Source organism: Periplaneta americana, chromosome 16, assembly GCF_040183065.1.
Source record: "Periplaneta americana isolate PAMFEO1 chromosome 16, P.americana_PAMFEO1_priV1, whole genome shotgun sequence".
NCBI lineage: Eukaryota > Metazoa > Arthropoda > Insecta > Blattodea > Blattidae > Periplaneta > Periplaneta americana.
Genome location: NC_091132.1, coordinates 17,320,959 through 17,334,727, shown reverse-complemented (window position 1 = coordinate 17,334,727; position 13,769 = coordinate 17,320,959). Strand labels below are relative to the sequence as shown.

Genomic DNA, 13,769 nt, shown 5'->3' with positions numbered 1-13,769 from the left:
GTCAATTAAGTCGCAGTCGAGATTTGATTTTCTCTAGATTTGTTTGTTTAAGTTAATTATTGCTTTAGTAATTATGCATGTACTAAGCATTGTGTAGAAATGTTTTATTCTTAATTTTTTTTATAAGAACGATTGATAATATGAACTGAAATGTTGGTTTAACTATAGCGGAATATCGAGAGGTGGGCATGTTGACATACTGTATTGGTATGAGACATTAATTTATTTTTAATTTAACTTATCCCATATTTATTTTGCGTCTTATTTCCTTTCGAGTGTCATTTATATATTGTTGTTGGTCCGAGATATTCGAAGTTTTCCACTTTTAAGAACGAAAAATTTCCAATTTTAATTATGTTAAACAGTGAAATAATTAATTGGCTTGCTTCGTTATTGAACTAGTAAAATTACCCAGTGTTCAAAAGAAAACCATTTTAAGTGTTTATTGTTATAGAAGGAAAGTTACTTGAATGTGCTGCCATAAGATTTAATTCCCCACAGGTTTGTTAAAGGAGATTTCTCAGCATTCGCAATATGCCCAAGTGTACACAATCTTAATAGTGAAGGAAGCATTCGTGTTTTAGAGCGAACTTTCAAAACCTGTATATTTTTTCGAAAAATTCTACAAATTTTCAGAAAATGTATAAATCAGGTTTTGAAAGTCTGCTTCTAATATACAATCGTACGGTCTACGGTCCATCTCATTTTTTATGCGTTAAGAGAGCATGTCTGAGTTCGGTTGACATAAAAATTACGATACTCTCCCTTCTATAATTTTTTTACCCCCCCATATCCCGCCCCGAAAAACCCCCTTTATATAATTTGCCCTTGGGCTTTGTTTATTCTACACTTTCTATTGCTACAATTGTTGAATTAATTTTTATACCTTACCTGGGCGAGATTCGAACCTGCGAAGTTGGGATTAGTAGTACAGCGCCGCAACCAACTGAGCCAAGCTGCGAGTCAGCGGAGGTAGCTCAAAAGACGTGTATGGAGGTGCAGTGATATAATCGATTTCACCTCAAGAATAATTATAACATTTATAAATTATTCGCAAGACTTCAAAAGTAAGATACTAACTATTGAAATGGACAAGTATATTCTTGTGAGATAGTTTTCCTTAATCTAATAATACTATTCTCAGCATATTATATTACCTGGCCAAGTTAGGAATAGGATGACTAGAGGCGCTACTATAGCGAGCGTAATGATGTCTAAAGACTCCGCTAGATGGAGCCATTGTTTGGATCGGAGTTTCACAAGGTATTCTGAATTGCGATTTATTTTTCTCAAAGTTACGTAATATATTACTTCTATTGTAGACATTTTCATTAAGCAAATTATTCTCTGTTACGAGGAAGAGCCTTGGTAAACGTGAGGAATGAAGTATGAAATAGTTGTGAATTTAGGCTTGATAGGTATTCATTTTTAATTCTGTCTGAATGAAATGGGATGGTTTTTGTGCATCACTTGTAATGTCGAAGTCGATAATCGCATGCACATTTGAGTGCCATCTAGAATGTAAGAAAGTGAACTTGAGATAAAATTGTTGCTTTCGTAAAACAGGTTCATTTCGCGTATCGGAAACTTGTAATATTTATGCAATATGACATATGTGCTATTGGCAACACTGCTGTGTTGGAGTGTCCTGCGAATTAGATCGTTTTCTGAACGTCCTCAGATCACAGTCAACTGTTTCATGTTTGCTAGATGGATGTCAGAATTGGCGAAGTTCAATTGTATGAAGCAAGGTTAGTTTTTAATATAAAAGTAATGGTAGAGATTGGGGCTAAAGTTAAAATCTTGAAAAAGTAAAATGTTAAAATTATAAATTACTGAATTGAAATAATACATATCAATTAAGAATATGAATTACAATGAAGTAGACTTAATATTGAAATCATAGACAATTCGGACAAAGAAACATAACCATTACAGCTGTCAGTCAAAATCTGAACTATCATCGCTTAACACATTTTCAAAATTATAGATGTACCTAATGCACATATCCAGTACTTCTTTATGCAAAGATTAATATTGTTCCATGGTTGAAATGTTTGGATCAGATACAATTAACAGTCTATTAAAGACATCTTGTTTAGTCTACTCACAGGACATTATTATTCTAGTGACTTTGTTAAAAGAGCCCTTATTGAGCTCCCAGCCCAATATGTTCAGTTAAACTGGAGTTTTTAGATGACTTTGTTCCGTTTGTTTATTAGAGCCCATTGACTCCTACATTGGGTTTAGTAAATTCTCTGGTGCCTAGACGCTTACGTATATCCGTTGGCCTAGCAGGAGGAACACGACTGCTCCAAGTCATGCAGACTGCCGAAGCAAGCTTCCTGGGAACATGAGGTGCATCTATCTGAAGAGGTTGCTGTTTGACTGGGCATCGAACCCGCAGGCTGTACTCTGCGTAAATAGCCACGCCTCTATCACGGAAGACTGCATGCTGGACCATACAACCTTTCAACAAGTTCAGGTATGGAGAGGCCCACAATTGAGCACAGTTAAAATGCAGCAATGTATAAACCAGATTCTACTGAGTTTTTAGATGTCTTTCTTCCCTCTTACTTATTAGAGCTCATTGACTACTACATTGGGTTTAATACATTCTCCGGCGCCAAGACCCTTAGAGAGCACCTATATCCGTTGGCCTTGCTGGACGAACACGAGTGCTCCATCCCATCCAAATTGCCCAAACAAGCCTCAGAGCTGCTACCTGGGGAACATAAGGTGCATCTGTCTGAAGCGCGTGACTTAACCTAACTATATAAACTAATAGAAGATATGTACAAAATCTGGGATTCTTTTATTATGGGATATCACTTAATTTTCGTCAAGTTTGACAAACGATTCTGACGTCACAACATGGCCGACGTAAACCAACACGACGAGTAAATAAAATTGACTGACATATCACCTCAACTAACCCACTAACCTTCTCACATGCGTCGACCTTATGTCAATGAGATATCACCTCAACTAACCCACTAACCTTCTCACATGCGTCGACCTTATGTCAATGAGATATCACCTCAACTAACCCACTAACCTTCTCATAAACGTTGACTTCATGTCAGTGAGATATCACCTCAACTAACCCACTAACCTTCTCACATACGTTGACCTCATGTCTGTGAGATATCACATCAACTAACCCACTAACCTTCTCACATGCGTCGACCTTATGTCAATGAGATATCACCTCAACTAACCCACTAACCTTCTCATAAACGTTGACTTCATGTCAGTGAGATATCACCTCAACTAACCCACTAACCTTCTCACATACGTTGACCTCATGTCTGTGAGATATCACCTCAACTAACCCACTAACCTTCTCACATATGTTGACCTCATGTCAGTGAGATATCACCTCAACTAACCCAATAACCTTCTCACATACGTTGACCTCATGTCAGTGAGATATCACCTCAACTAACCCACTAACCTTCTCACATACGTTGACCTCATGTCAATGAGATATCACCTCAACTAACCCACTAACCTTCTCACATATGTTGACCGCATGTCACTGAGATATCACCCCAACAAACCCACTAACCTTCTCACATAATTTGACATCATGTCAGTGAGATATCACCTCAACTAACCCACTAACCTTCTCACATACGTTGATCTCATGTCAGTGAGATATAACTTCAACTAACCCACTAACCTTCTCACATAAGTTGACCTCATGTCACTGAGATATCACCTCAACTAACCCACTAACTTTCTCACATAAGTTGACCTCATGTCAGTGAGATATAACTTCAACTAACCCACTAACCTTCTCACATACGTTGACCTCATGTCAGTGAGATATCACTTCAACTAACCCACTAACCTTCTCACATACGTTGACCTCATGTCAGTGAGATATAACTTCAACTAACCCACTAACCTTCTCACATAAGTTGACCTCATGTCACTGAGATATCACCTCAACTAACCCACTAACCTTCTCACATATGTTGACCTCATGTCAGTGAGATATCACCTCAACTAACCCACTAACCTTCTCACATACGTTGACCTCATGTCAGTGAGATATCACCTCAACTAACCCACTAACCTTCTCACATACGTTGACCTCATATCAATGAGATATCACCTCAACTAACCCACTAACCTTCTCACATATGTTGACCGCATGTCACTGAGATATCACCCCAACAAACCCACTAACCTTCTCACATAATTTGACATCATGTCAGTGAGATATCACCTCAACTAACCCACTAACCTTCTCACATACGTTGACCTCATGTCAGTGAGATATAACTTCAACTAACCCACTAACCTTCTCACATAAGTTGACCTCATGTCACTGAGATATCACCTCAACTAACCCACTAACCTTCTCACATACGTTGACCTCATGTCAGTGAGATATAACTTCAACTAACCCACTAACCTTCTCACATAAGTTGACCTCATGTCACTGAGATATCACCTCAACTAACCCACTTACCTTCTCACATAATTTGACATCATGGCACTGAGATATCACCTCAACTAACCCACTAATCTTCTCACATACGTCGACCTCATGTCAGTGAGATATCACCTCAACTAACCCACTGACCTTCTCACATACGTCGACCTCATGTCAGTGAGATATCACCTCAACTAACTCACTGACCTTCTCACATACGTCGACCTCATGTCAGTGAGATATCACCTCAGCTAACCCACTAACCTTCTCACATAAGTTGACCTCATGTCACTGAGATATCACCCCAACTAGCCCTCTAACCTTCTCACATAAGTTGACCTCATGTCACTGAGATATCACCTCAACTAACCCTCTAACCTTCTCACATAAGTTGACCTCATGTCACTGAGATATCACCTCAACTAACCCACTAACCTTCTCACATAAGTTGACGTCATGTCACTGAGATATCACCCCAACTAGCCCTCTAACCTTCTCACATAAGTTGACCTCATGTCACTGAGATATCACCTCAACTAACCCACTAACCTTCTCACATAAGTTGACGTCATGTCAGTGAGATATCACCTCAACTAACCTACTAACCTTCTCACATACGTCGACCACATGGCATTACCTCATTCTCCTTCAATCTAGCCAACATATATTCTCATTAACACACTACCGATATCCTATAGTCATATAGACCCCAAAATCTAACCGAACCATATAAATCAGTGGAACGGATACATAGAAAATCTAACTTAGCGACATAAATCAATGGAAAAGATATGTTCAAAACCTAATCTAACTATATAAATTAATGGATCAGCTATGTACTGTACAAAACCTAACCTAATTTCACCAGCATTATCACTATCTATTTAATGAAATGTTATATATTTGAACTTGAAATAATGTAAACTATCTGCAATAAAAACTAGAAACTGAAATAAAACAACTTTAAATATATATTTTCTTTCTCGCGCGATGAATTAAGCTCCCAATTCAAATCACAAGCATTGTAATTTCTAGGTTATACGTCATTAATTTGTTGTTTGTTCACTTGTTTTGAAAGGCATTGTGGGACTTCTGTTACCAACCAAATTGTAACTCTACACTTTGCTGGCGTAAAGTGACACTTTGTGAAGTGCACTTCTTCAATCGTCTACGAATACCACTAATATGAAAGAGCCACTTTCGTCATAAGTGTCACTTTGCAAAGTGGTAATATAAAGTGTCGACTATGAATACCAGCCAAAATGATGTGAATATTTCTTTGTAGTCAGGTCAGCAGAATAATGACTAGAGAGAGCATTTGGTGTACGTAAACCGTTGAGTTAACTGCTACATGCACTATATCGTAAAGTATTAGAGAGCAAGGAAGGGAGGGAAGGTTATGTCATCGTGTCGCTGCAATAAGGACGACTGGAGTACAGTTCCTGCAGCAAAATATCTTTATTATTCAGTCATTTCACTTTATAATATTAAATAATCTATTATATATATTGTGCATTTAATTACATATTTCTGTGTTACATGATATTAATGCACATAAGAACAATATATTGTATATAAATACAACATAGAAAACATAGTAATTTACTTTGTACTACTTTGCTCTTCTTCAGGAATGCATTTGTTACACTGCAGGACAATATACTTCATTAAGTTTTCAGAGGTGACCTTCGTTTGATATTCCGTGAAGCAGCGTTTATACTGAGGAAAACTTCTTTCCACATTGCATATTATGTTACTATTTCGATTTGTTTCGTTCCTTGATAGTTTGCCTCTCATATCACACATTACGGAATATCCTGTGTTTTTTACTAGGACATTTTCCAACTTTTCTGCACGGTCTCACCAATCCTTCCCGTTACCTGTTTCAGTGACTGTGATAGTTCTTCTAGTAAGCTGATTACTTCTTCCTCTGCTAAATCGGAAGATTCTGTTTTATAGTTTTAGACACACATTTAAAATTATCACAGATAAACAAAATATCATCTTGTAATTGTTGAGAAATCAACATTTGTACAGCTCGCATTGGCATCAAATTGATGGATCACAGCGACATTGTTCTCATCATGTTCAGCATGATATATAACCTAGTAATACAGGGCTGTGGAGGCAAGGGAATTCCAGACGCCATTTTATGAAATGTCTTTACCCGGGAAGGAGCTTACAAAAAAATATGTATTTTTTAAATATTCGAAACATCATATAAGCTGCAGCATCAGTTACGAAGAGAAGAATATTTTCTCTTTCATTTCGTCAGAGCATAATAATCGCATTGATTTTTCAAATAGAGATGCAATAGTAATATGATTTACTTTCTCTAGCTCTTCGGATGTCAATAAAAACATTTTGCCCACACCTTCAATTTGAAGTGCCCCAGCAATAACATTAGCAAGGAATCTGTTTACAATATTTGTTGCTTCGTCTATAGATACCTACAATTTTAATCTTTTAAGGTTTTTCTAATTTCACGTAAGACATCTTCATAACATTCTGCTAAATAACCCGTACACAAAGTAGATTGTCGGGGTAGTGTTCTACCTGTATATTTTTTGCAAAAATGATGTGACACATGGGTGTTCCAGTTTTTTGAATGGAGTATTTGCGCTAACGAACATGTGGCACAAGTCACATTCCATATTTGAACTCGTGGAAATAGCTTCGACTTTCTTCCAATTCACAACTTGAAACATTCCTCGTGTCTTTTAGAACTGTAGTGATTTTGTACATGGTGTCCCTTGTTCCCCAGTAGATCGACTCTACATACCATGCATGTAAGTTTTTCACCATCCGTGGAAAAATGCTGCGATCCGAACTCCTCAACAAACAAATCGCTGCAATTGTACATGCCGAGGCTTATTTTCTTTCGGCATATCGTAAACTATGTTGTAATGTAAAGGCCAATAAATGTTTTGCACTTGCGGTAAACATAAGTGGGACAAATTAGAAGGACTGCGATAGGAAAAAAGTAAATACAGAAAATAGTGTAGAAGGACCAATAGAGAAGACAGGAAATTCAAATATCCCAGGAAATGCACAGGTATTCAAAACTATCTCAGCACTTGTACCATCAGAGAGCTCAGCGCGTACAATGACTGTACCTTGTAGGTAACACCCCCTTCCCCCACCTCGTGACGTAATCAAAGCTCTCTGTATAGTAAACTTGTCCACTGATAACGTACCTCTTTGGTAATGACCCATTAGAATTGCACTTAAGTTGCATGTACTTTTGTATCCTGAACACACTTCCTTTTGTGGCGGGACGTTTGAGATGAGTGGCTCTTTCCAGTCTCCTATCATTGTGGAATCCATAACTATCTCCAGTGGAGAAGGGTTCTTCCTGCACATGACCATTGTTTCTATACTGTTTTCGCTGTAAGAAAAATCCTAATGTAAACATAAACACGTTGCTGTCATACCCATGATTGGCTGCCAGTCGACAAACTCACATGACGCAGGAAAATATAGTTCGTATTGGGAAACCATAATCTTGTATTATTTTAAAATAAAAAATCGAATTCTAGTTGATAGATATGATGAAACATATAACTTCACTCATATGTAAAAGAAAAGCTACTTTTATATTTTGTTATGTACTATAAACGCGGATGAATACCAACAGTAATACCGAGGTAGTCTGTTCTTGTAACAAGCTGGCGTCACTTGAGCTCGTAGATGTGGTACTGAAGTATGGCTTCTGCATCCTCGGTGTGTGTGGTTATTAAACATAAGAGTGAAAACCCTCTCAAAAAGCGGAGAAAAACAAATAGTCTTAAATGTATATAATAAGCTAAGCGAGTTGAATCCAACGTTATCTATTCAGAGCAAGTCAATCAGACCGCATGTTCCAGCTGATAGGGATAACTGACGCTGTTGTGGACAGTCTCGTCATAAAGCCTGCCGACGATAGTTCTGACGACTCCGATTTGGAAGGAATAACTCCTTTGTCTGGCAGCGATTGGCCTTATACGTAAGTTTAAAATAATTTAATTGCAGTAATTATAAAGTAAATGTTTCCTAAGCAAACGAATGCATAGTAGTGAGGTTAGGTCTACTTGACGAGTAACGGGAAATGTTTAACATGAAACAGAATGTACAACAGTAGGCGGGAACATGTACTGAGAATCTATGGCGCCAAACAGCGGCCAATCAAGCCTCACTTCAGTCACGTGCTATTGTTTACATTAGGATTTTTCTTACAGCGAAAAGATTATAGGTAAGGTTTCGATGTGGCTTTTGTCTCCAGATTCCTAGTGTTGCTCTTAATAAGTCCAAAATTGCGATCATAGTGGCTGAATATGTGGCCACGAACTGGAAATATGTGTCGGATGTCAACGTGAAATACTTTCGCGAATCACATATAAAAAAACTATAACCATATTTTTGTTTTGTCCTCCACAAGAATCGGAGAAGAAAACAATAGTCTTTACGCGTGATTGATCATGCAGTTTCTTTAGGAGGCAGTTGTGAACAAAGGATGCAACAGAATTCGGGATTTCTTTCTTTGCTTGAGTCTCCATGAAACTATAAAGAAATGATGACCCATCATTATGTACATGGATGTTAAACACGTAGAACCATAGAACTGAGGACACACATTTAATTTTGGGACAGGAAAGTTCTGAGCATAATCAAATTCCAACACAAGCACGATGGGTCTGATTTACAGTTTGTAATAATTTTATATTTCAGCGCAAAATAATTGTCTACGTTTTGTTTGTGCTGAATATATTCCACTTGGCACGGATCATTAGGATTTTCTGCAATTTCCGTTCGCAAGACGTGTAAAATTCACAGACACCGGTTTTAGGTTTACGAAAATAGAAATTGCAGTTCTGTGTGAAATATGTTTTGTACTTTATATTCAGGTTATTACCAGTCCTTTCTTTGTAATAATTATAGAATAAATCAAAGAGAATCTTGATATTTAGATCTGGGTTATCAAAATATTCGAAATTAGACTTATGCTGGCAGTAGTAACTCTTGCTATGACAAATCGATTGTAGGTGTGGCTGCAGTAAATCCCATCTATTGTTGTTCAGTTTATTTGATCTGTTTTCATGAGAACTCCTTTTTTCTTCAAATGTTTCAACTTTTAATATTTTCCTTTGTACTAGTCTGTCTTCTGGCAAAAATTATGAACAGTTCCAAAATCATTTGACGACGCACCACTTCGACGCAAAGAATATGTCCATATATTTTCACGACTTACTTTTGGATTTTCTGTTACTTTACGACTAGTACAGGTGTGTTTCGGAAGTCAATCGTGAGTTAATCGCAATGCAGCTGGAGTGAATCGGGACCGCATCTGGAGTATCTAGAGTGTGAATGGGGAGTGACTCGGTACTGATTCTGTAGAGACTCTGGAGTGAATGGGGAGTGACTTGATAGCGAATCTGGAGTAACTCGGGAGTCAATTGTGAGTGACTCAGGACTGATTTGAGAGCGACTCGGGAGTGATCGGAAGTGACTGGGAGTGCTTCGGAATTGAATCGAGTGACTCCAGAGTGAGTCAAGAGTGACTTTGGAGTCAATGATTAGAGAGTGAACCAATAAGACTGACTCGGGAGTGAATCGAGTGATTAAACAATAACTCGGGAGTGAATTGAGAAAGACTATGGACTAAATCCAGAATGGCTATGGAGTGATCTAAAAGTGATTCGGAACTGAATGGAGTGACTCTTTATTTAATCGAGAGTGACATGGCAGTGAATCGAGAGTGATAAAAGAGTAACTCCGTGGGGAATGAAGAGTGATCAATGAGTGAAACGAGAATGACTCCGGAGTGTATCGAAAGTCACTCGCTACTGTACCAAGAGTGACCATGGAGTGACTAGATAGTCGAGAGTGATCAAAGAGTGACTCTGGAGTGAATCAACTGATCAATGAGTGACTCTTCAGCGAATCGAGAGTGATTAAAGAGTGACTCGGGACTATCGGCTGCTCAATGAGTGACTCGAGAGTGATCTAACAGTGACTGGAGACTAAATCGGGAGTGAATCGATAGTGATCTATGATTGACACTGGAGTGAATGGAGTTACTAGAGACTGACGTAAGAGTGATCTAACAATGACTCGGAAGTTAATCAAAATTGAATTCAGAATCAATCCGGACTCAATCGAGTATGACTCGGGAGTGGATCGAGAATGACACTAGTGTGAAACGAAAGTAATTTTCCAATGACTCGGGAGTGAATTGAGAATGATCAAATAATGAATGAAGACTAACTTGAATGATTTTTTAGTGACTTGGGAGTGCTTTAAGATTGACTTGGGACTGAAAATAGTGATTTGGATGTGAATCGAAAGTGACGTAAGAGTGAATCAAGACTTACTAGAGTTATTTGGTCGTGACTTCGGAGTGTTCCAAGATTCGTTTGTTAGCGGCTCAGACACCCGCCCTTTTCAGTGTAGCATCCCCGCATCTTTACTAGTAATCACACACAAAATCGAACGAATCCGATGCACTTATTTTTTCTGACTACCTAAAAATTTTCAGTAGGCTATCTAATCTTCGGAAATATCTACACGACCGTCAACTTCTACATTTCTTATCCAAGGGAAGGTATTGTTAATGTATCTTCAAACTGTCATTTTTATTCTGATCAGTTTAAACTCTTTCCCCATGTTTTTGGAAATCTGTATCCAATATATGAGCCTAACGATGTCATTGTTCCTGATATAACTTTTGAAATAGTTAATCCAAATCCAAATCTATCTGAAGAACACGTCATTACTCTATAGAATATGCTTCCGAATATTAAACATTTTAATGATATGATATGATATGATATTTATTTGTCAGTCAACTTTACAATTCAGTTATGGTGGACCTTCACATTTCTGTTTTTCGATCCACCATCCCTTTAATACATATAGCTCTTTTCTATTAATGTATTCTTTGCCGAGTATTTCTTGATTACTTTCTAATGTTCTGTTATGACTGAATTGCTCTATGTCCTTCCCCCTCTATCCTCTTCTATTCTCTCCCTCCTACCTAGACTGTCTCCCTTGCAGTTCTCTCTCACCTATTAAATATTGCATATTCCTTCCTTAATAATTTGCGTTATTTATATATTTTATTCTGTACCCTCAAATCCTACCTACTCTTAATCATTGTTTTCCCGCTATTTTCTCCTACATTACTTGCTGACTTTTCTGTTTACTCTATTTTACAACACTTACATAGTTTTGTGTCGTTTGCATTTTTTCATTCTTCCTAGCGTGCTGCCTTGACGTACGCATATTTTCACGTTCATTGAACCTCCGTTTCACTGCGCATTGATTCACCTGGCTTTGCTCGATTTCAGTCCAAAACTCTGGTTTGTCACAATTCATTCCACAGTATTCGAGAACGTACACTTTATCATTGATTTTCAATTTATCTAATACCTCAGACTAAGTCAGATCTTCCCTCTAGTTCACTTTTACACTTCACACGTCTTAGTTTGCACTTCCTTGTTTCTTTAACTATCACATAACTCGCTGAATTTTTATACAAGTTTCATCTATTTTCTCGCACATCTTTTTTAGTTCCCTCTCAAAAACCTCCACGATTTCTGAACTTTGACCCACTGCGCACTCGTTGTTAGTTGTATTCTCGACTTCTTTCTTCTCTTCCCTGTAGTCCCTTTCGTAACTTGCACTTGGACCTGCACTCGCAAAGCCTCCTTTCCTTATACTCTCCATATTCCCCTTCGATGATTCTCCTATTCTTCCGAACCCTGGACTCCTCTTCTTCTCTTTCCTTCTTCTTACCTCTATTATCCACTCACATGTAAACATTTTAATAATGATTTGTAACTCCTCTATAATTGCTTTATCCATAACAGGACTTATATTGTGTCTTGATTGTATGCTACAGACGTACCGACAATGTCCATGTCTTCATGGTGTCCGGTTATATCAGCTCACCTACAAACAACTGGAGACAGCAGAACCTTTACGAGATAATAATTCTCCCGATATAAGGTGGCAGGAGAGGTGGTGTTGATATTTGATGGAGCATCATATAATCTAGACATAAACACTGGAGGTGCCACGGAATCACACTGTATACAACATATGGATAAAGCGCAAGCACTAGTTGGATGTGAAGAAGATCGCGTAGAGAACATGTCGTTATGTTCATATCGTGTGAGGTATTTACATGATAAGTGTGGAAACATCAGGAATAGGCCTAAGCTTTCAACTTAAAAATATTCAGAATTGTGAACAGTGATGATATTGGTTCAATTGCTTATCGAACTCTTAATTTTTTTATGCTCGACCATGCCGAAATGTAGTAATTATACACCTGGTAACAGTCCTTTAATGCATGTCATTAAAGTACACCTACTCATTAAAGTACAGGTGTTTTCAGCCAATGACAAGTCAGCTTTGTACCGTTATAAAACCGCAAGTATAGATTATTCTCGTATATGCAATCGAAAGAGAACTAGCGAAAAGTCACGGAGGCTGGAAATCCAATACTGTCGCAGAAGGTTATGTTGTGTTACTATAAAAATTAGCGTTAATTGTAAATAATATTCAAATAAATTCAATTTGTCATCTCGTATTTCAATGTCGAATTCAATAATCAAGGTTATACCAAGTTTAACGGGATTACATCAAGGTCAATGACATTATTGTTCCTCGGAAAAAATCAATACTTTCGCGTCTGCGCACATCTCACAATTCACAACCTAGAACAAGGTCACTTCCGATCTTGTCAGATGCAAATAAAATGTATACATCTGAGTAATTTCAAGTTAGAAATATGGTCGAGCATAAAAACGGCAATTAAGAAGCTCGTATGAAAATTATGAAACTCGCTTGCGCTCGTTTCATATACATCCATACTTGCGTCTTAATTACTATCATTATAGGCTCGTTGCATAATGTACTATTATTTTACGTAACTTAATTTTTTTTGTTTTACTTAAGGAAAAATATTCATATTAAACTAGGAATATATTTTCGTGTTTAATAACTTTCTACTGTGTCTCATTATCTCTTTTTTTTTTTTTTTTTGGAAAGTAAAGAGTTGCTGGAAAACATATTTTCGTAATCCATCTGGTGTTTCAGTTTCAGATCAAGAATCTTTCATTAGTATTCAGTGATTTTGTATCTTTTATTAACAGAAACTCAAATTTAGTTACTTAGTCCAATTTGTGTTGATTAGGAAAAATAATTCATTGATTAGTATAAGTGTATACGTTACTAGAAAATAGGTGGCGTTAATTGGACAAGCTGTTCGTAATAACGCCAGTTTACAAAGTTTTCCTACTTGAGTTCTAATTCTTGTTCAGTGTATAATATCACCATT

General features: G+C 37.4%; 1 long non-coding RNA gene across 1 annotated transcript in view; it reads left to right on the top strand.

Moving 5' to 3' along the window:
* Window positions 1-13,235, top strand: part of LOC138716176 (uncharacterized) — a 70,535-nt gene extending 57,300 nt beyond the window's left edge. Inside the window, exons 3-4 of the long non-coding RNA XR_011336583.1 lie at window positions 2,299-2,485; window positions 12,327-13,235. This is a non-coding gene — a long non-coding RNA (uncharacterized lncRNA). The remainder of the gene's footprint in view (window positions 1-2,298; window positions 2,486-12,326) is intronic.
* Window positions 13,236-13,769: the final 534 nt, after the last annotated feature.